This window comes from Scyliorhinus torazame, chromosome 12 (assembly GCF_047496885.1).
Source record: "Scyliorhinus torazame isolate Kashiwa2021f chromosome 12, sScyTor2.1, whole genome shotgun sequence".
Classification (NCBI taxonomy): Eukaryota; Metazoa; Chordata; class Chondrichthyes; order Carcharhiniformes; family Scyliorhinidae; genus Scyliorhinus; species Scyliorhinus torazame.
Window position 1 is genome coordinate 225,827,075 of NC_092718.1, and position 20,756 is coordinate 225,847,830.

Genomic DNA, 20,756 nt, shown 5'->3' on the forward strand with positions numbered 1-20,756 from the left:
AGAGCCACATTAGTCTGGTTGAATACGTGGGGCGTGGGCAAACAGAGCTGATAGGGGAAGTGCCTTATTAATATGTTTATTCTTTCCCACTGTTCGTTTTCAATATGTTAAGGCTTTTGCATGGGGCCTTTTTTTCTCTGTAAATGTTACAAATCTGTTTTAAATTTTAAAAATTCAACAAAAACAAAAAAATCAGTACAACCGGTGCCCCTTCCAGGATACCGCTGACCGTGACGTACCGTCCCCCTGGGTCCGTAACCGTCTTGGTCTCCGTAAATCTCGTCCTCTTGCTGATCAGTATGGCTACTCCCCTCGCCCTTGTCCCGTAGCCTGAATGGTACGTCTGTCCCACCCAGCCCTTCCTTACCAGCAGTCGGTCCTTCTCCCTCAGGTGTATCCCCTGTAGGAGGATTATGTCTGCTATCAGGCTTCTTAAGCGAAGACTCTGGATCTTTTCACTGGGCCGTTATGTCCCCTTACGTTCCAGGTGACCATCCTGATGGGGGTTTCTGTCCCCCCGATCCTGCGGGATCACCAGACTTACCTGGCAGACGTGCCTCTGCACTCCTGGTTTTCCTTTGTTCGGAGGCCGTCAAAAATGCCCACAGTCGCCGTTCTCGCCATGAGGTCAGGCCCTTTTGTTCAGGGATCCTCCAAAATGTTTCTTCAGCCTGTTCCTCACTTGTCGAAGCCCTTACGATTCCCAACTCATTTTTCCTACTCTGCTCTTTTTGTGTCCCTTTCCCCCCATCTCCCCGTCCCCCTTTCCTGTGTCGCCCTCTCTCCGTCACCCCGTCTTTTCCCCTTCTCTGTCCCTTCGCCCCCTCCGCCTTCCTGCCGGAAGGTGCACTACGGTCCCGCTCGCTTTCTGTCTTCCCGTGCTAGCTATTTCTGCTCGTGTGGTGGCCCCATCCCGGGGCAGTCTAGCCCCTCCCTCATGTCCGCTAACTGCCCGTTTTACCTGTTTAAACCCTCACCTGCCTTCCCCAGTCCTCACTTCTTTCTATGACCCAGTCTTCCCTTTATGGTGGAAACCGAGGCAGCGCAGTCCCGCGTAAACCTGCTCACTGCCCAATGAGTTTATTGACCTTTCACTCCTTCCCTGCACGACTCTCATTGTTGCCGTTCTGTCCCTTGTCCAGGCCGTTGACTCTGACAAACTAATTTGGTTCCTCTGGGGGGTTAAAGTAATGTTCCTTCTTTTGGCATGTGACCCAGAGCCTAGCTGGGAACAACATCCCAAAACCCTGTTCTTGTACAGGGCCGATTGTGTCTGGTTAAACGTGGCTCTGCGTTTTGCTAGTTCCACTGTCCTGGTAGATGCTAATTTTGTGTCCTTCCCAGGTGCTCATGTCGCCTGGCGTGCCCACCACGGGATCCTCTTGCAGTCCTGATATCAGTGGAGCATTGCGATAATCACCCTCGGCTGCTCTCCGGCCTTCGGTTTCGGTCTGAGCGACGTGTGCGCTCTGTCGAGCTCTGGGGGCTTGGGGGAGCTGTCTTTCCCGACTAAGCTGCCCAGCATTTGGCCGCCGTTGTCCCATCGGGTCTTTGCCCTCAATGCCTTCCGGCTGGCCCACGATGCGGATATTTTGTCGTCGGAATCTGATTCTCCTGGTCCTCGACTTTCCCCCTGGTTCCCCTGGGCCGCCACCAACCATTTTACCTCTGCCTCCAGGGTGACGGTTCTGTCGTTCTGGTCCGTCGAGGCCTTTTCCAAGTCGAGGATCGTCCTTTCCTGAGTCGCCAGTTTATTCCCCAGCCCATCAATGGCCTTCTGCATGTTGGCCATCGTCTCCGCTACCTTAACCGCCAACTGGATCTCTATCCTGATCGCTTCATGGCGGTCAGCTCTTTCATCAGGAAGCTCTTCCACCCAAATCCTGGTGGAGGTGGTGGTGGTGGGGGGGGTGCTGATGCTAGGGTCGCTGACCGTGCTCCCAGCGGCCGGGGCTCCTTCGCTGTGTGTGTCTGCCGTCTCATCCGTCAGCTGCTCGCGGCTCTGTCCACCGCCTCTGCGGTCTCTTCGGCCCCTCGAGCTCCCATTCGCTGACATCTTTTCCTGGTCGCTCTCCGTTAGTTGTTGAGAGATTTTTTTCTTTGAAATCTGGACAAAATCCAGCTAAAAGCGCCTTTTTTTTGTCCTGGTTCAGAGGAGAGTGACCTGATGTGCATCCACTCAGCACATCCCCAGCACCGGAAGTCCAGGCCTGTGCAATTCTATCCTGCGACCATCAGATGGATTCTCTAAGATATTGCTGGAGTTTTCTACCTGAGAGTTTACAGCAGATTTTACTTTCACTTTGCTGTTCAACTGCTTGTCTGATCTCTGTGCAGATTCTGTCTGTGTTGTGAAGAGAGTTCACAGACTGGGCTTTTCCCAGCCCTTCAGACAGAGGATTAAACCGTTACAGACCTGGTTGTAGAATCTGTTCGCAGCCTTTCAAACCAGTCGTCCCCTTCACAGGTCAGGCGACCATCTGCAGTCTTTTAAACAGGACAGCCTGCCACAGGTCTGGCTGGGAGCCTCTAAAATCGCCTGGCAGAGAGAGAGAGAGAGAGTGCCTTAAAGATATCCTTTCACAGAACCGACAAAATGGGGCTTGCTTCTCCTATTCCAGAAGTTTCTGAAAACCTCCACCAATCCCAAATGAGAATCGGTCCAAGGCTCAGAATTCAAACCTGTTCATTGGCTGCTTGCCAAGTCCATCAACATAACATCATGGACTATGCCACGGAGCATACTGAATCAGAGGGGATCTGCCGGATCAGTCCACATAGCAGCGTGCACTGGGGGCGGGGGGGTGGGGGGGGAGTGATTTAGCAAGTTCCTTACAATACTAATGACATCAAGGGAACCGAAGGGATTCGCCAAGGATCCTTAGGCAGCACCTTCCAAACCCCCCGACCACTACCATCTAGAAGGCCAAGAGCAGCAGATACCTGGGAACCCACCACCTGGAGGTTCCCCTTCAAGTCACTCACCATCCTGACTTGGAAATATATCGCCGTTCCTTCACTGTCGCTGGGGCAACATCCTGGAACTCCCTCCCTAACAGCACAGTGGGTGTACCTACACCACATGGACTGCAGCGGTTCAAGAAGACAGCTCACCACCATCGTCTGAAGGGCAATTAGGGACGGGTAATAAATGCTGGTCGAGCCAGCGAGGCCCACATCCTGCGAAAGAATAAAAAACACCCCCAGCTCTGGAATTCCACCCTCGGCCTCTCCCCTTCTATCTCATAGTTTAACAAACTCCTCCGAATCTCCTGCTTTGGCTAAGCTGATTCTCCTAATATCATCTTATTTGTTCAGTAATTTGCAGCAGATGGCATTGGAATGATAATTGGTGTGCTCTTTCCTTCTCGTATCAACTGCTGTTGTTTGATTATTGTCCAGTTGTAGTACCGACAGCACTGAGTCATTGATAACCGAGTGTGTGTGGGGGGGAGATGATTTCATAGCCCAGACTGACTGTCAGTGAACAGCAGTGAGGCAGCGGTGATGCACAATGTTCATTAATTCATCCAGTCTCTGCAGAATAAAAATGATCATCTCCAGTCCCAGAGAGTGGGGTTAGACTGCATCAGGCATCATTCAACCCCCACCATCTCCAGTCCCAGAGAGTGGGGTTAGACTGCATCAGGCATCATTCAACCCCCACCATCTCCAGTCCCAGAGAGTGGGGTTAGACTGCATCAGGCATCATTCAACCCCCACCATCTCCAGTCCCAGAGAGTGGGGTTAGACTGCATCAGGCATCATTCAACCCCCACCATCTCCAGAGCGTGATCATCAGATTTCTATTAGATTGTATTAGAATTGTTGTCAATATGTGGAACACTTTATGTGTGTTAACTAATATATGTTAGAAGTTGTATGTAATAGTCTCTAAAGGAATCTTTGAGAGATTATAATATCCTCAATAGTGCCGAGAAGGTTAAACAACAGAGGTTTATTTTGGCAACCAGAAGTAAAGGCTGCAAAGCAGCATCTTGCACGCAAGTCCCAGCCGGGGCGACCTATCTTGTCGGTCTCAATCCGCGCCAGCATTTAACTGTTAGTTTCACGAGTCCCAGCTGCTCCACCCTTCAAAGGGGGAGCTTGTACTCCACGAGCCCCATGGAGAGACCAATTGGGTCATCCCCATGGGTCTCGTGAAGGTTATTACAGAGATAAAATATATAATGTAATATATATGTATCACTGCAATAGATAAATCTACTCTGTGTCTATGCGTCTTTATGGCTGCGTTTATGTCTGTATGTGTGTGAGTATGGCTTTTGTTACGATACTGTTGTAAAACATTTGTCTGCTCTATGTTTCCTTTTATTAAATTCCTCTCCTAGCTGACATTAATCTACAATCGTCTTGTTAGCAACTACAACACTTGAGATTTCTGCTTAAAAAACAAAGAACACAGAAAAGTACAGCACAGGAACAGGCCCTTCAGCCCTCCAGGCCTGTGCCAACCATGCTGCCCGTCTAAACTAAAAACGTCTACACTTCCTGGGTCCGTATCCCTCTATTCCCATCCTATTCATGTATTTGTCAAGATGCCCCTTAAATGTCCCTATCGTCCCTGCTTCCACCACCTCCTCCAGTAGCGAGTTCCAGGCACCCACTACCCACTGTGTAAAAAACATGCCTCGTACATCTCCTCTAAACCTTGCCCCTCGCACCTTAAACCTATGCCCCCTAGTAATTGACCCCTCTACCCTGGGAAAAATCCTTTGACTATCCACTCTGTCTATGCCCCTCATAATTTTGTAGACCTCTATCAGGTCGCTCCTCAACCTCTGTCGTTCCAGTGAGAACAAACCAAGTTTATTCAACCGCTCCTCATAGCTAATGCCCTCCATACCAGGCAACATCCTGGTAAATCTATTCTGTACCCTCTCTAAAGCCTCCACATCCTTCTGGTAGTGTGGCGACCAGAATTGAACACTATACTCCAAGTGTGGCCTAACTAAGGTTCTATACAGCTGCAACATGACTTGCCAATTTTTATACTCAATGCCCCGGCCAATGAAGGCAAGCATGCCGTTTGCCTTCTTGACTACCTTCTCCACCTGTGTTGCCCTTCCAGTGACCTGTGGACCTGTACACCTAGATCTCTCTGACTTTCAGTAGTCTTGAGGGTTCTACCATTCACTGTGTGTTCCCTACCTGCATTACCTGCATTGGACCTTCCAAAATGCATTACCTCACATTTGTCCGGATTAAACTCCATCTGCCATCTCTCCGCCCAAGTCTCCAAATGATCTAAATCCTGCTGTATCCTCTGACAGTCCTCATCGCTATCCGCAATTCCACAAACCTTTGTGTCATCTGCAAACGTACGAATCAGACCAGTTACATTTTCCTCCAAATCATTTATATATACTACGAACAGCAAAGGTCCCAGCACTGATCCCTGCGGAACACCACTAGTCACAGCCCTCCAATCAGAAAAGCACCCTTCCATTGCTACTCTCTGCCTTCTATGACCTAGCCAGTTCTGTATCCATCTTGCCTGCTCACCCCTGATCCCGTGTGACTTCACCTTTTGTGCCAGTCTGCCATGAGGGACCTTGTCAAAGGCTTTAATGAAGTCCATATAGACAACATCCACTGCCCTACCTCCATCAATCATCTTTGTGACCTCCTCGAAAAACTCTATCAAGTTAGTGAGACACGACCTCCCCTTCACAAAACCATGCTGCCTCTCGCTAATACGTCCCCTTGCTTCCAAATGGGAGTAGAACCTGTCTCGAAGAACTCCCTCCAGTAATTTCACTACCACTGACATAAGGCTCACCAGCCTGTAGTTCCCTGGATTATCCTTGCTACCCTTCTTAAACAAAGGAACAACATTCGCTATTCTCCAGTCCTCCGGGACATCACTGAAGACAGTGAGGATCCAAAGATTTCTGTCAAGGCCTCAGCAACTTCCTCTCCAGCCTCCTTCAGTATTCTGGAGTAGGTCCCATCAGGCCCTGGGGACTTATCTACCTTAATATTTTTCCAGATGCCCAACACCTCGTCTTTTTGGATCTCAATGTGACCCAGGCTATCGACACCCCCTTCTCCAGACTCAACATCCACCAATTTAGTTTCTTTGGTGAATACTGATGCAAAGTATTCATTTAGTACCTCGCCCATTTCCTGTGGCTCCACACATAGATTTCCTTGCCTGTCCTTCAGTGGGCCAACCGTTTCCCTGGCTACCCTCTTGCTTTTTATGTACGTGTAAAAAGCCTTGAGATTTTCCTTAACCCTATTTGCCAATGACTTTTCGTGACCCCTTTTAGCTCTCCTGACTCCTTGCTTAAGTTCCTTCCTACTTTCCTTATATTTCACACAGGCTTCGTCTGTTCCCAGCCTTCTACCCCTGACAAATGTCTCCTTTTTCTTTTTGACGAGGCCTACAATATCTCTCGTTATCCAAGGTTCCCGAAATTTGCCGTATTTATCCTTCTTCCGCACAGGAACATGCCGGTCCTGAATTCCTTTCAACTGACATTTGAAAGCCTCCTACATGTTAGATGTTGATTTACCCTCAAGCAGCCACCCCCAATCTAGGTTCTTCAGTTCCCGCCTAATATTGTTATAATTAGCCTTCCCCCAATTTAACACATTCACCCTAGGACCACTCTTATCCTTGTCCACCAGCACTTTAAAACTTACTGAATTGTGGTCACTGTTCCCGAAATGCTCCCCTACTGAAACCTCTACCACCTGGCCGGGCTCATTCCCCAATACCAGGTCCAGTATAGCCCCTTCCCTCGTTGGACTATCTCCATATTGTTTTAAGAAGCCCTCCTGAATACTCCTAACAAACTCTGCCCCGTCTAAGCCCCTGGCACTAAGTGAGTCCCAGTCAATATTGGGGAAGTTAAAGTCTCCCATCACCACAACCCTGTTGTTTTTACTCCTTTCTAAAATCTGTCCACCTATCTGCTCCTCTATCTCCCGCTGGCTGTTGGGAGGCCTGTAGTAAACCCTCAACATTGTGATTGCACCCTTCTTATTCCTGATCTCTACCCATATAGCCTCACTGCCCTCTGAGGTGTCCTCCCGTAGTCCAGCTGTGATATTCTCCCTAACCAGTAGTGCAACTCCTCCACCCCTTTTACATCCCCCTCTATCGCGCCTGAAACATCCAAATCCTGGAACGTTTAGCTGCCAATCCTGTCCTTCCCTCAACCAGGTCTCTGTAATGGCAACAACATCATAGTTCCAAGTACTAATCCAAGCTCTAAGTTCATCTACCTTACCCGTTCTACTTCTTGCATTAAAACATATGGACTTCAGGCCACCAGTCCCGCTGTTTTCAGCAACATCTCCCTGCTCTTCCTCAGAGCCCCACTGTCCCTATTCCCTAGTTCTCCGTCAATTTTTTCACCTTCTGACCTATTGCTCCGATGCCCACCCCCCTGCCATACTAGTTTAAACCCTCCCGTGTGACACTAGCAAACCTTGCGGCCAGGATATTTATGCCTCTCCAGTTTAGATGCAACCCGTCCTTCTTATACAGGTCACACCTGCCCCGGAAGAGCTCCCAGTGGTCCAGATAGCGGGAACCCTCCCTCCTACACCAGCTGTTTAGCCACATGTTTAGCTGCTCTATCTTCCTATTTCTAGCCTCACTGGCACGTGGCACAGGGAGTAATCCCGAGATTACAACCCTCGAGGTCCTGTCTATTAACTTTCTGCCTAGCTCCCTGAACTCCTGCTGCAGGATCTCATGCCCCTTCCTGCCTATGTCGTTAGTACCAATATGTACAACGACATCTGCCTGTTTGCCCTCCCCCTTCAGGGTGCCTGCTACCTGTTCAGAGATATCCTGGACCCTGGCACCAGGGAGGCGTACTAACACGGATATAAGGTAAACTTGATAGATTTTGTTACGTGACACTTTCGGGAGTTGTGTGAACCGGAAAATAGCTGAAGCCGTACCCGCTGTTTGCACCACCGCTTTATTCCCCCCTGTCCCAAATTCACGGTAGAGATGGCAATGAAGGCAATGGAATGCCTTATGCACCCACAGGAACCCGAGGTCTCAGCGACCAGCAGAGCAAAACAGAGTCCCATCTGGGAAGAGGAAATTTGGAAGTACCTAAAGGGGAAAGGATGGCCCCTATGGGCTAAGTTCTGTGCAAATGAGGAAACAGGTCCTGGTAGTAGAGGACAAACTTGGTGGGATAACCTGACCTAGAGCCATAAGAAGAATTTAAGTAGAGTTCGTAAGTCGATGGCAATCGTGTCCTGCTTTGCACAATTGCGAGGCACAGAGGAGGTCATCAGGAAGCTCCGCAGACAGCTTGAAGAGAAAGAGAAGAGTAGTGAGGGAAATGTTAGCGAGTGTGAGAAAGTAAATGAGCAACTCCGAGAGCAGCTAGCGGCGAAGGACAAGGAGATGGCTGATGTCAAACGGGCACACCAATCTTGTCTCGCTCACCTAAGTAGCTTTCAGTCACAGTATGATAAGGCCTACCAGGACACGCAACGGGCGGTTTTGGTAAGAGAGGAAACAGAACACCATGCAGAACAATTGAAAAAGCAATACGAGGACTTAAAGGCAGCCCGACGAGCACTCCACAGTTCCACCACGGAACAGAGGCAGAGTTCGGTGGACCATGCCAAGTGCAGGCAGCAAGATTGCACTCACTGCTCTCAGTTCAGAATGGTTTCAGAGACACCTTTGGACCAAATTTAGATCAGGAGGATGGCCCCGATTGGCAGGAACTTAACGAAACGGCCCATCGATATGTGAACAAAACAGAAATTCAGAATAGAGCCCCCCAGGCCCCGAAAAGGAAAGCACCCGCACCAGTGACTGCACAGGCAGCACCCAACCCCATGAATCCAGTCACCAAGCAGCGTGGAGGACCGACAAAAGACCAACCCGATTTTGTGCACACCAGCCCACTAACCATCACCCAGTTGGGGCAGCACAATTGCTTCACAGCTCCAGGGTCCCAGTATGGCAGGGGGGTGGGCGCGGGAGCAATAGGTCAGAAGGTGAGAGCATTGAGGGAGAACTAGGGAATAGGGACAGTGTGGCTCTGAGGCAGAGCAGACAGGGAGATGTTGCTGAACACAGCGGGTCTGGTGGCCTGAAGTGCATATGTTTTAATGCAAGAAGTATTACGGGTAAGGCAGATGAACTTAGAGCTTGGATTAGTACTTGGAACTATGATGTTGTTGCCATTACAGAGACCTGGTTGAGGGAAGGGCAGGATTGGCAGCTAAATATTCCAGGATTTAGATGTTTCAGGCGGGATAGAGGGGGATGTAAAAGGGGTGGCGGATTTGCGCTACTGGTTAGGGAGAATATCACAGCTGTACTACGGGGGACACCTCAGAGGGCAGTGTGGCTATATGGGTAGAGATCAGGAATAAGAATGGTGCAGTCACAATGTTGGGGGTTTACTACAGGCCTCCCAACAGCCAGCAGGAGATAGAGGAGCAGATAGGTAGACAGATTTTGGAAAACAGTAAAAACAACAGAGTTGTGGTGATGGGAGACTTCAACTTCCCCAATATTGACTGGGACTTACTTAGTGCCAGGGGCTTAGACGGGGCAGAGTTTGTAAGGAGCATCCAGGAGGGCTTCTTAAAACAATATGTAGACAGTCCAACTAGGGAAGGGGCGGTACTGGACCTGGTATTGGGGAATGAGCCCGGCCAAGTGGTAGAAGTTTCAGTAGGGGAGCATTTCGGGAACAGTGACCACAATTCAGTAAGTTTTAAAGTGCTGGTGGACAAGGATAAGAGTGGTCCTCGGATAAATGTGCTAAATTGGGGGAAGGGTAATTATAACAATATTAGGCGGGAACTGAAGAACCTAGATTGGGGGCGGATGTTTGAGGGCAAATTAACATCTGACATGTGGGAGGCTTTCAAGTGTCAATTGAAAGGAATTCAGGACCGGCATGTTCCTGTGAGGAAGAAGGATAAATACGGCAATTTTCGGGAACCTTGGATAACGAGAGATATTGTAGGCCTCGTCAAAAAGAAAAAGGAGGCATTTGTCAGGGCTAAAAGGCTGGGAACAGACGAAGCCTGCATGGAATATAAGGAAAGTAGGAAGGAACTTAAGCAAGGAGTCAGGAGGGCTAGAAGGGGTCACGAAAAGTCATTGGCAAATAGGGTTAAGGAAAATCCCAAGCTTTTTACACGTACATAAAAAGCAAGAGGGTAGCCAGGGAAAGGGTTGGCCCACTGAAGGATAGGCAAGGGAATCTATGTGTGGAGCCAGAGGAAATAGGTGAGATACTAAATGAATACTTTGCATCAGTATTCATCAAAGAGAAGGAATTGGTAGATGTTGAGTCTTGAGAAGGGTGTGTAGATAGCCTGGGTTACATTGAGATCCAAAAAGACGACGTGTTGGGCGTCTTAAAAAATATTAAGGTAGATAAGTTCCCAGGACCTGATGGGATCTACCCCAGAATACTGAAGGAGGCTGGAGAGGAAATTGCTGAGGCCTTGACAGAAATCTTTGGATCCTCACTGTATTCAGGTGATGTCCCGGAGGACTGGAGAATAGCCAATGTTGTTCCTCTGTTTAAGAAGGGTAGCAAGGATAATCCAGGGAACTACAGGCCAGTGAGCTTTACTTCAGTGGTAGGGAAATTACTGGAGAGAATTCTTCGAGACAGGATCTACTCCCATTTGGAAGCAAATGGACGTATTAGTGAGAGGCAGCATGGTTTTGTGAAGGAGAGGTCGTGTCTCATTAACTTGATAGAGTTTTTCGAGGAGGTCACAAAGATGATTGATGGAGGTAGGGCAGTGGATGTTGTCTATATGGACTTCAGTAAGGCCTTTGACAAGGTCCGTCATGGTAGACTAGTACAAAAGGTGAAGTCACACGGGATCAGGGGTGAGCTGGCAAGGTGGATACAGAACTGGCTAGGTCATAGAAGGCAGAGAGTAGCAATGGAAGGATGCTTTTCTAATTGGAGGGCTGTGACGAGTGGTGTTCCACAGGGATCAGTGCTGGGACCTTTGCTGTTTGTAGTATATATAAATGATTTGGAGGAAAATGTAACTGGTCTGATTAGTAAGTTTGCAGACGACACAAAGGTTGGTGGAATTGCGGATAGCGATGAGGACTGTCAGAGGATACAGCAGGATTTAGATTGTTTGGAGACTTGGGCGGAGAGATGGCAGATGGAGTTTAATCCGGACAAATGTGAGGTAATGCATTTTGGAAGGTCGAATGCAGGTAGGGAATATACAGTGAATGGTAGAACCAGCAAGAGTATTGAAAGTCAGAGAGATCTAGGAGTACAGGTCCACAGGTCACTGAAAGGGGCAACACAGGTGGAAAAGGTAGTCAAGAAGGCATACGGCATGCTTGCCTTCATTGGCCGGGGCATTGAGTATAAGAATTGGCAAGTCATGTTGCAGCTGTATAGAACCTTAGTTAGGCCACACTTGGAGTATAGTGTTCAATTCTGGTCGCCACACTACCAGAAGGATGTGGAGGCTTTAGAGAGGGTGCAGAAGAGATTTACCAGAATGTTGCCTGGTATGGAGGGCATTAGCTATGAGGAGCGGTTGAATAAACTTGGTTTGTTCTCACTGGAACGAAGGAGGTTGAGGGGCGACCTGATAGAGGTCTACAACATTATGAGGGGCATAGACAGAGTGGATAGTCAGAGGCTTTTCCCTGGGGTAGAGGGGTCAATTACTAGGGGGCATAGGTTTAAGGTGAGAGGGGCAAGGTTTAGAGGAGATGTGCAAGGCACGATTTTTACACAGAGGGTAGTGGGTGCCTGGAACTCGCTGCCGGAGGAGGTGGTGGAAGCAGGGACGATAGTGATATTTAAGGGTCATCTTGACAAATACATGAATAGGATGGGAATAGAGAGATACGGGCCCAGGAAGTGTGGAAGATTGTAGTTTAGTCGGGCAGCATGGTCGGCACAAGCTTGGAGGGCCGAAGGGCCTGTTCCTGTGCTGTACATTTCTTTGTTCTTTGTTCTTTGTTCGATTCCGGCTTGGGTCACTGTCTGTCCGGAGTCTGCACATCCTCCCCGTGTGTGCGTGGGTTTCCTCCGGGTGCTCCGGTTTCCTCCCACAGTCCAAAGATGTGCAGGTTAGGTGGATTGGCCGTGATAAATGGCCCTTAGTGTCCAAAATTGCCCTTAGTGTTGGGTGGGGTTACTGGGTTATGGGGATAGGGTGGAGGTGTTGACCTTGGGTAGGGTGCTCTTTCCAAGAGCCGGTGCAGACTTGATGGGCCGAATGGCCTCCTTCTGCACTGTAAATTCTATGATAATCTATGAGTTAAGGGATGCCCGTGATAAAATAGAAACCTTTCACCCCACATCAGACCCATACCATTTCTTTGAGTGAGTTAGACAACAGACAGTCACGTCCGGTCTGGACGAACAGGAGAAGTAAATCTCATTGTAATGCACCTTGACCTGTCCGTTAGTTCAGCCCTTCCCGACCCACAAAATTGAGGAGAAGGTAGCCTCCAGGATATGAAAACAGCAGTTGGTTACAATAGAGGTGATCCCGTAGAAGGACTCAACCGAGTAGGCAGAAAAACGGAGAGCATCGAACAGCATTTGTTGGACGCCTCTGGATACACTTCACCGCAGTATTCGGTGACTTAACATGCACCCATTTATCTGCAGACAATACGGCCAAATGGACCTGTATTTTAGTCTCCCACGCCACGGAGGCAGGACAAAAGGCATGTGCGAATTACGACCCCTCTGATCCGGCACACAATGAAGTGTGGGTACTGAAGAGACCCTCTAGAGCTTGGGAACAATCCCTACAGAACAAGGCAGAGCAGGAGAAAGTAGACGCAAATATGAATCCAGGAAGGACTCATCAAGACCCCGCATGGGTAAATGAAGGTAGAAATAACCAACAGCACCCTAAAGCACAGGAATGCTACAATTGTGGACAGAAGGGACATTACGCCCGAGAATGCACTGCCCCCCCGAAACAGCAGCTGAATCAGCCCATAAATGCCCCACACAGGAACAATGCCAGACCTATCCACAGCGTAAGCGCCCGTGCAGACAATTTGGCCATAAATGGCACCGATTGACGGTGTTCGGACTCCCTAACTTGGGTCTGCGACACACTTTGGGACAAGTCCGGAAGACCGGTAGTTGCAGGCACAGTCTGGGGACACCCGGTAGAGTTCCTTTGGGACACAGGAGGGTCCTGAACCACGTTAAACTCCTCCACGATGTACCAGCAAGATATATGGCCCACTACAGGACAAAGAACAAAGAGAACAAGAACAAAGAAAATTACAGCACAGGAACAGGCCCTTCGGCCCTCCCAGCCTGTGCCGATCCAGATCCTTTATCTAAACCTGTCACCTATTTTCCAAGGATCGACTTCCCTCTGTTCCCCGCCCGTTCATATATCTGTCTAGATGCATTTTAAATGATGCTATTGTGCCCGCCTCTACCACCTCCGCTGGCAAAGCGTTCCAGGCACCCACCACCCTCTTCGTAAAAAACTTTCCACGCACATCTCCCTTAAACTTTCCCCCTCTCACCTTGAAATCGTGACCCCTTGTAATCGACACCCCCGCTCTTGGAAAAAGCTTGTTGCTATCCACCCTGTCCATACCTCTCATAATTTTGCAGACCTCAATCAGGTCCCTCCTCAACCTCCGTCTTTCCAACGAAAACAATCCTAATCTACTCAACCTTTCTTCATAGCTAGCACCCTCCATACCAGGCAACATCCTGGTGAACCTCCTCTGCACCCTCTCAAAAGCATCCACATCCTTCTGGTAATGTGGCGACCAGAACTGCACGCAGTATTCCAAATGTGGCCTAACCAAAGGCCTATACAACTGTAACATGACCTGCCGACTCTTGTACTCAATACCCCGTCCGATGAAGGCAAGCATGCTGTATGCCTTCTTGACCACGCGATCGACCTGTGTTGCCACCTTCAGGGTACAATGGACCTGAACTCCCAGATCTCTCTGTACATCAATTTTCCCAGGACTCTTCCATTGACCGTATAGTCCGCTCTTGAATTAGATCTTCCAAAATGCATCACCTCGCATTTGCCTGGATTGAACTCCATCTGCCATTTCTCTGCCCAACTCCCCAATCTATTTATATTTTGCTGTATTCTCTGACAGTCCCCCTCGCTATCTGCAACTCCACCAATCTTAGTATCATCTGCAAACTTGCTAATCAGACCACCTATACCTTCGTCCAGATCATTTATGTATATCACAAACAACAGTGGTCCGAGCACGGATCCCTGTGGAACACCACTAGTCACCTTTCTCCATTTTGAGACACTCCCTTCCACCACTACTCTCTGTCTCCTGTTGCCCAGCCAGTTCTTTATCCATCTAGCTAGTACACCCTGAACCCCATACGACTTCACTTTTTCCATCAACCTGCCAGGGGAAACTTTATCAAACGCCTTACTGAAGTCCATGTATATGACATCTACAGCCCTTCCCTCATCAATTAACGTTGTCACTTCCTCAAAGAATTCTATTAGGTTTGTAAGACATGACCTTCCCTGCACAAAACCATGCTGCCTATCACTGACAAATCTATTTTCTTCCAAATGTGAATAGATCCTATCCCTCAGTATCTTCTCCAACAGTTTGCCTACCACTGACGTCAAGCTCACAGGTCTATAATTCCCTGGATTATCCCTGCTACCCTTCTTAAACAAAGGGACAACATTAGCAATTCTCCAGTCCTCTGGGACCTCACCCGTGCTCAAGAATGCAAAGATATCTGTTACAGCCCGAGCTATTTCTTCCCTCGCTTCCCTCAGTAACCTGGGATAGATCCCATCCGGACCTGGGGACTTGTCCACCTTAATGCCTTTTAGAATAGCCAAAACTTCCCCCTTCCTTATGCTGACTTGACCTAGAGTATTTAAACATCCATCCTTAGCCTCAACATCCGTCATGTCCCTCTCCTTGGTGAATACCGATGCAAAGTACTCATTAAGAATCTCACCCATTTCCTCTGACTCCACGCATAAATTCCCTCTTTTGTCTTTGAGTGGGCCAATCCTTTCTCTAGTTACCCCCTTGCTCCTTATATACAAATAAAAGACTTTGGGATTTTCCTTAACCCTGTTAGCCAAACATATTTCATGACCCCTTTTAGCCCTCTTTATTTGTCCTACTTTCCCAATATTCCTCCAAAGCTTCATCAGTTTTAAGTCACCTAGATCTTATGTATGCTTCCTTTTTCATCTTAGCTAGTCTCACAATTCCACCCATCATCCATGGTTCCCTAATCTTGCCATTTCTATCCCTCATTTTCACAGGGACATGTCTGTCCTGCACTCTAATCAACCTTTCCTTAAAAGACTCCCACATTTCAAATGTGGATTTACCCTTAAAGAGCTGCTCCCAATCCACATTCCCTAGCTCCTGCCGAATTTTGTTATACTTGGCCTTTCCCCAATTTCGCACTCTTTCTTTAGGACCACTCTCGTCTTTGTCCCTGAGTATTCTAAAACTTACGGAATTGTGATCGCTATTCCCAAAGTAATCACCGACTGAAACTTTAACCACCTGGCCGGGATCATTCCCCAATACCAGGTCCAGTATGGTCCCTTCCCGAGTTGGACTATTTACATACTGCTCTAAAAAACTCTCCTGGATGCTCCTTACAAATTCTGCTCCATCTACACCTCCAACACTACATGGGTCCCATTCAATGTTGGGGAAGTTAAAATCTCCCATCACGACCACCCTATTGCACCTACATTTTTCTATAATCTGTCTACATATTTGTACCTCTAATTCTCGCTCACTTTTGGGAGGCCTGCAGTAAAGTCCCAACAATGTTAGTGCACCCTTCCTATTTCTTAGCTCTACCCATATTGCCTCAGTGCTCGAATCCTCCATCGTGCCCTCCTTAATCACAGCTGTGATATCATCTCTGACCAGTAATGCAACTCCTCCACCCCTTTTACCTCCCTCTCTATCCCTCCTGAAGCATCTATACCCTGGGATATTTAGTTGCCAGTCTTGCCCTTCCCTCAACCAAGTCTCCGTAATACCAATAACATCATGTGCGAAACTCTCCGTTATCGGCGGAAAGTCCGGCGCAAAAAACGGCGCAAATCCCACTTGCGTCACGTCATAAAAATGGGCCGATAGTCTCCGGCCCGAAATGGGCTAGCAGCGACGTAACGGGATCCGCGCTTGCGCAATGGTTCACGCAGTGCAGCGTCATACGGGCTGCACGGCGTGACGGCTCATAAGGCCGCGCAGCTCCCCCCCACCCGACCGGAACACCCGACCGCAACACCTGACTGGATGGCTGGCCGTCGCTCAGCCCCGAGGTTCGAGTCACGCGATGTGGAGGCGCTCCTGGACGCGGTGGAGCAGAGGAGGGACGCCCTGTATCCCGGGCACGGCCGCAGAGTTGCCCCAAGCCACAGCCAGCGTCTGTGGAGGGAGGTGGCAGAGGCCGTCACCGCTGTGGCCCTGACACCACGGACAGGCACCCAGTGCCACAAGAAGGTGAACGACCTCGTCAGAGCAGGCAGGGTGAGCCTCCCCATATTCCCCCTCCCCATATCCACCCTCCCCCATATCCCCCATATCCCCCCTCCCCCATATCCCCCATATCCCCCCTCCCCCATATCCCCCATATCCCCCCTCCCCCATATCCCCCCTCCCCCATATCCCCCCTCCCCCATATCCCCCCTCCCCCATATCCCCCCTCCCCATATCCCCCCTCCCCCATATCCCCCCATATCCCCCCTCCCCATATCCCCCATATCTCCCCTCCCCCATACCCCCCCTCCCCCATATCCCCCTCCCCATATCCCCATATCCCCCCTCCCCCATATCCCCCATATCCCCCCTCCCCCATATCCCCCATATCCCCCCTCCCCATATCCCCCCCTCCCCCATATCCCCCATATCCCCCCTCCCCCATATCCCCCATATCCCCCCTCCCCCATATCCCCCCTCCCCCATAGCCCCCCTCTCCCATATCCCCCTCCCCCATATCCCCCCTCCCCCATATCCCCCATATCCCCCATATCCCCCCTCCCCCATATCCCCATATCCCCCCTCCCCCATACCCCCCATATCCCCCTCCCCCTATCCCCCATATCCCCCTCCCCCATATCCCCCATAACCCCCCTCCCCCATATCCCCCCTCCCCCATATCCCCCCTCCCCCATATCCCCCCTCCCCTATATCCCCTCTCCCCCATATCCCCCATATCCCCCCCATATCCCCCCTCCCCATATCCCCCATATCCCCCCTCCCCCATATCCCCCCTCCCCCATATCCCCCTCCCCATATCCCCCATATCCCCCCTCCCCCATATCCCCCCTCCCCATATCCCCCATATCCCCCCCAAATCCCCCCTCCCCATATCCCCCCTCCCCCATATCCCCCCTCCCCCATATCCCCCCTCCCCATATCCCCCAGATCCCCCATATCCCCCCTCCCCCATATCCCCAAGTGAATCCAGCCCTAACCTTAACCTCTGCAATGCACGCGCAACCGATGGCGTGCATTCATATACCTGCCTAACACTGTTGCCTTTTACCCCTGCCACCACCCCCCCCCAGGAGAAGCGTGCACACAACAATAGGGAGCATGTGAGGACTGGAGGAGGGCCCGCTGATGAGAGGCCACTGACCGTACACGAGGAAAGGGCCCTGGAACTGGCTGGTGGACCTGAGGACCGGGAGGTTGCTGATGCAGAGGTCGGGGGCCCACGAGCAAGTGAGCCACCGACAGCCCGTCCCCATATCCCCCCTCCCCTATATCCCCCTCCCCGTATCACCTGATCACTGCCTGATGTCTAACCATGCATGCTTCATTGTGTATCGCAGGACCAAACGTCCAGGCACCCATCCCCGCAGATGCACACCGCCCGCAGGATGCCCCTCGGAGACCACAGGAGACGGAGAGACCCGCACCCTCCAGCATGCGACGCCCGCAGGATGCCCCTCGGAGACCACGGGAGACGGAGAGACCCGGACCCTCCAGCATGCGACGCCCGCAGGATGCCCCTCGGAGACGACGGGAGACGGAGAGACCCGGACCCTCCAGCATGCGACGCCCGCAGGATGCCCCTCGGAGACCACGGGAGACGGAGAGACCCGGACCCTCCAGCATGCGACGCCCCCAGGATGCCCCTCGCACACCACGGGAGACGGAGAGACCTGGAGCAACAGGGAGACGACACCCCCGTCACGTGCGGGAGCGACCACCCAGCGATGAGGGGGCAGCCACAGGCCCCCGTCACATCCGAGCCAGGACACCACTACCCAGGACACCACTACCCAGGACACCCCTACCCGGGACACCCCTACCCAGGACACCACTACCCAGGACACCCCTACCCGGGAAGACGAAATACCGGACAGTGAGTCAGAGTGGATGGGTGGAGACGAACCCCCACCCCAAAGTGCCATGGACTCAGAGTGGGACGAAGAGCACGACACAGCACCACTGCTGTCACCAACACCCTCCACCATCGCAGAAACACTCACCACGGTTGGGCACTTTAGTGATGAGGCGTCTGGTACACTCACTGGTGCGCACAACACAGCCGTCCCGGTACAGCAGGTGGAGGTAGGAGCAGCAGAGGGGCCGGGCGGTCGGAGGGCAGCCCAGCCCAAGCGAACATCTGCCGCCCAGATGGATCTCGGGTTCCTGCAGTTACCACACCCACACATAGATCCGATGCAACCACCGACCCGGAGACGAGCGAAGAGGGTGACGGGCGGCTTGCGGCGGCTGCGGTCGCAGGTGGAGGAGTCCACCCGTGTCCAGGAGCTGGGAGTGGTCCCGGTCATGCGTGCCATCGAGGCTGACACCGCACGGGTGGCGTCCGCGGTGGAGGCAATGGGTGCGACGGTGTCAGACATGGGGAACGGTTTGCGAGGCCTGGGGCCTTCCGTGCAGGCGGCGTCTGTGGCCCAGGAAATGGCTGCCCTCTCACAGGAGGCCATGAGCCAGTGCCAGCGCCAGATGGCAGAGGCGCTCAACGCCATAGCCCAGTCTCTGCAGGCCATGGCCCAGTCTCAGCAGGCCATAGCCCAGTCTCTGCAGGCCATCGCTGAGGGCATCGGCGACAGTGGCCATGTGCGAGCCGGCGTCGCACTGTCACAGACAGGGTTGGCCAACACCCTGGGCTCCATGGCTGCAAACCTGCAGACCCCTGTCGATACCAGCACGGGCCTCCAGGACTGGCAGCGCCAGATGTCGGGGGGGCGTCGGATGGCCAGTCCGTTCGCATCCCCCACCCATGTAGAGGCCTGGGGGCCATCGGGCACCCGAAGGAGGAGGAGGTGGTGTGGTCCGTCCCGGCTCCCTCTGTAGGGGAGGTCCCGGTACACCGCGACACCTCGGACTCCCCCCTTCCGTCCCAGGTGCATCGGGTGGGCAACGGGCAGGACAGGCTGGCAGCTCGCCATCCCAGTCGTCCGGGCCGCAGCCTGGCCCATCTAGGCCAGGACGCCCCAGGAAACGGCCGCCAAAGGGATCCAGTGTCAGAGGGCAGGAATCACAGGAGTCCACCTCCAGTTCTGCTGTACCGTCTGGGGAACCACGTAGACGTAGTCAAAGGGCCCGTAAGGCCAAACAATTAGACACTGAGTAAGTTGGCACGGGTGCAGGGCACAGATGAGTTTTAGGGGCTAGGGCACGTGCATGAACTCCTTTGGTTATTAAAGTCAATGTTACACCTACCGAAGCTGCCTTTGTGCTCTGTCCAAAGTGTGCGGGCGTGTCATGTACGTTGAGCGCAAGTGTGTGTGTGAGGGGTGGTCTTACCTCAGCCTCAGGTGAGTCTGCCCCCTTCCCCCTGGGCCGCCATCAACATCCCCCGGGCAGAGGACGGGACCGTGCGCTGCAGTGTCACAGCCGCATGCAGGGATGGTCTGGGTGGATGGTGGTACTGTGGCCATGGGTCAGACATAGTCCAACGATGTAGAGCCAGGAGCTCATCGCAGGGCGGGTTGTCATCATCCTCCATGGCCTGCGATAGACACGCGTCCACCCGCAACTGTGTGAGCCCGGCCCGTTGTGCCGCCGGTGATTGGCAATGGGGGGGGGTGCATGCGGGTGGGGTGGGTGGGATTGGGGAGGGGGGTGAGGGTGCTGGGTGGGTGGATGGGTGGGGGGTGTGGGTGGTCGGCTGTTGCCATGGTGTGCGGTCTGTGGCCATACTACCCGATTCCCACGCCCATCTAGTCAGTGAAGCGGGCGTCTATCAGTCTGTCCCGTGCCCGCTGGGCCAGCCGGTAACGGTGGACAGCCACCCGCCTGTGTCTACCCCGTCTGCCCTGACCATTGCCCCCATCCCCCTCATCTGGGGAGGACTGTGCCTCTTCCTGCTGCTCCTCCACTCCGCCCTCCTCTGCCTGCGGCACATCGCCCCTCTGCTGGGCTATGTTGTGCAGGACGCAGCACACCACAATGATGCGGCCGACCCTATCTGACCGATACTGGAGGGCGCCCCCAGAAAGGTCCAGGCACCTGAAACGCATCTTCAGCACGCCAAAGCACCTCTCGATCACTCCCCTTGTCGCTACATGGGCATCATTGTAGCGGTTCTCCGCCTCATTGCGTGGCCTCCGTTACGGCGTCATCAGCCACGATCGCAATGGGTAGCCCCTGTCGCCCAGCAACCAGCCCCTCAGCCGGGGATGGCGTCCCTCGTACATGCCGGGGATGGATGACCGCGACAACACGAATGAGTCGTGTACACTGCCTGGGTGACGGGCGCAGACGTGCAGGATCATCA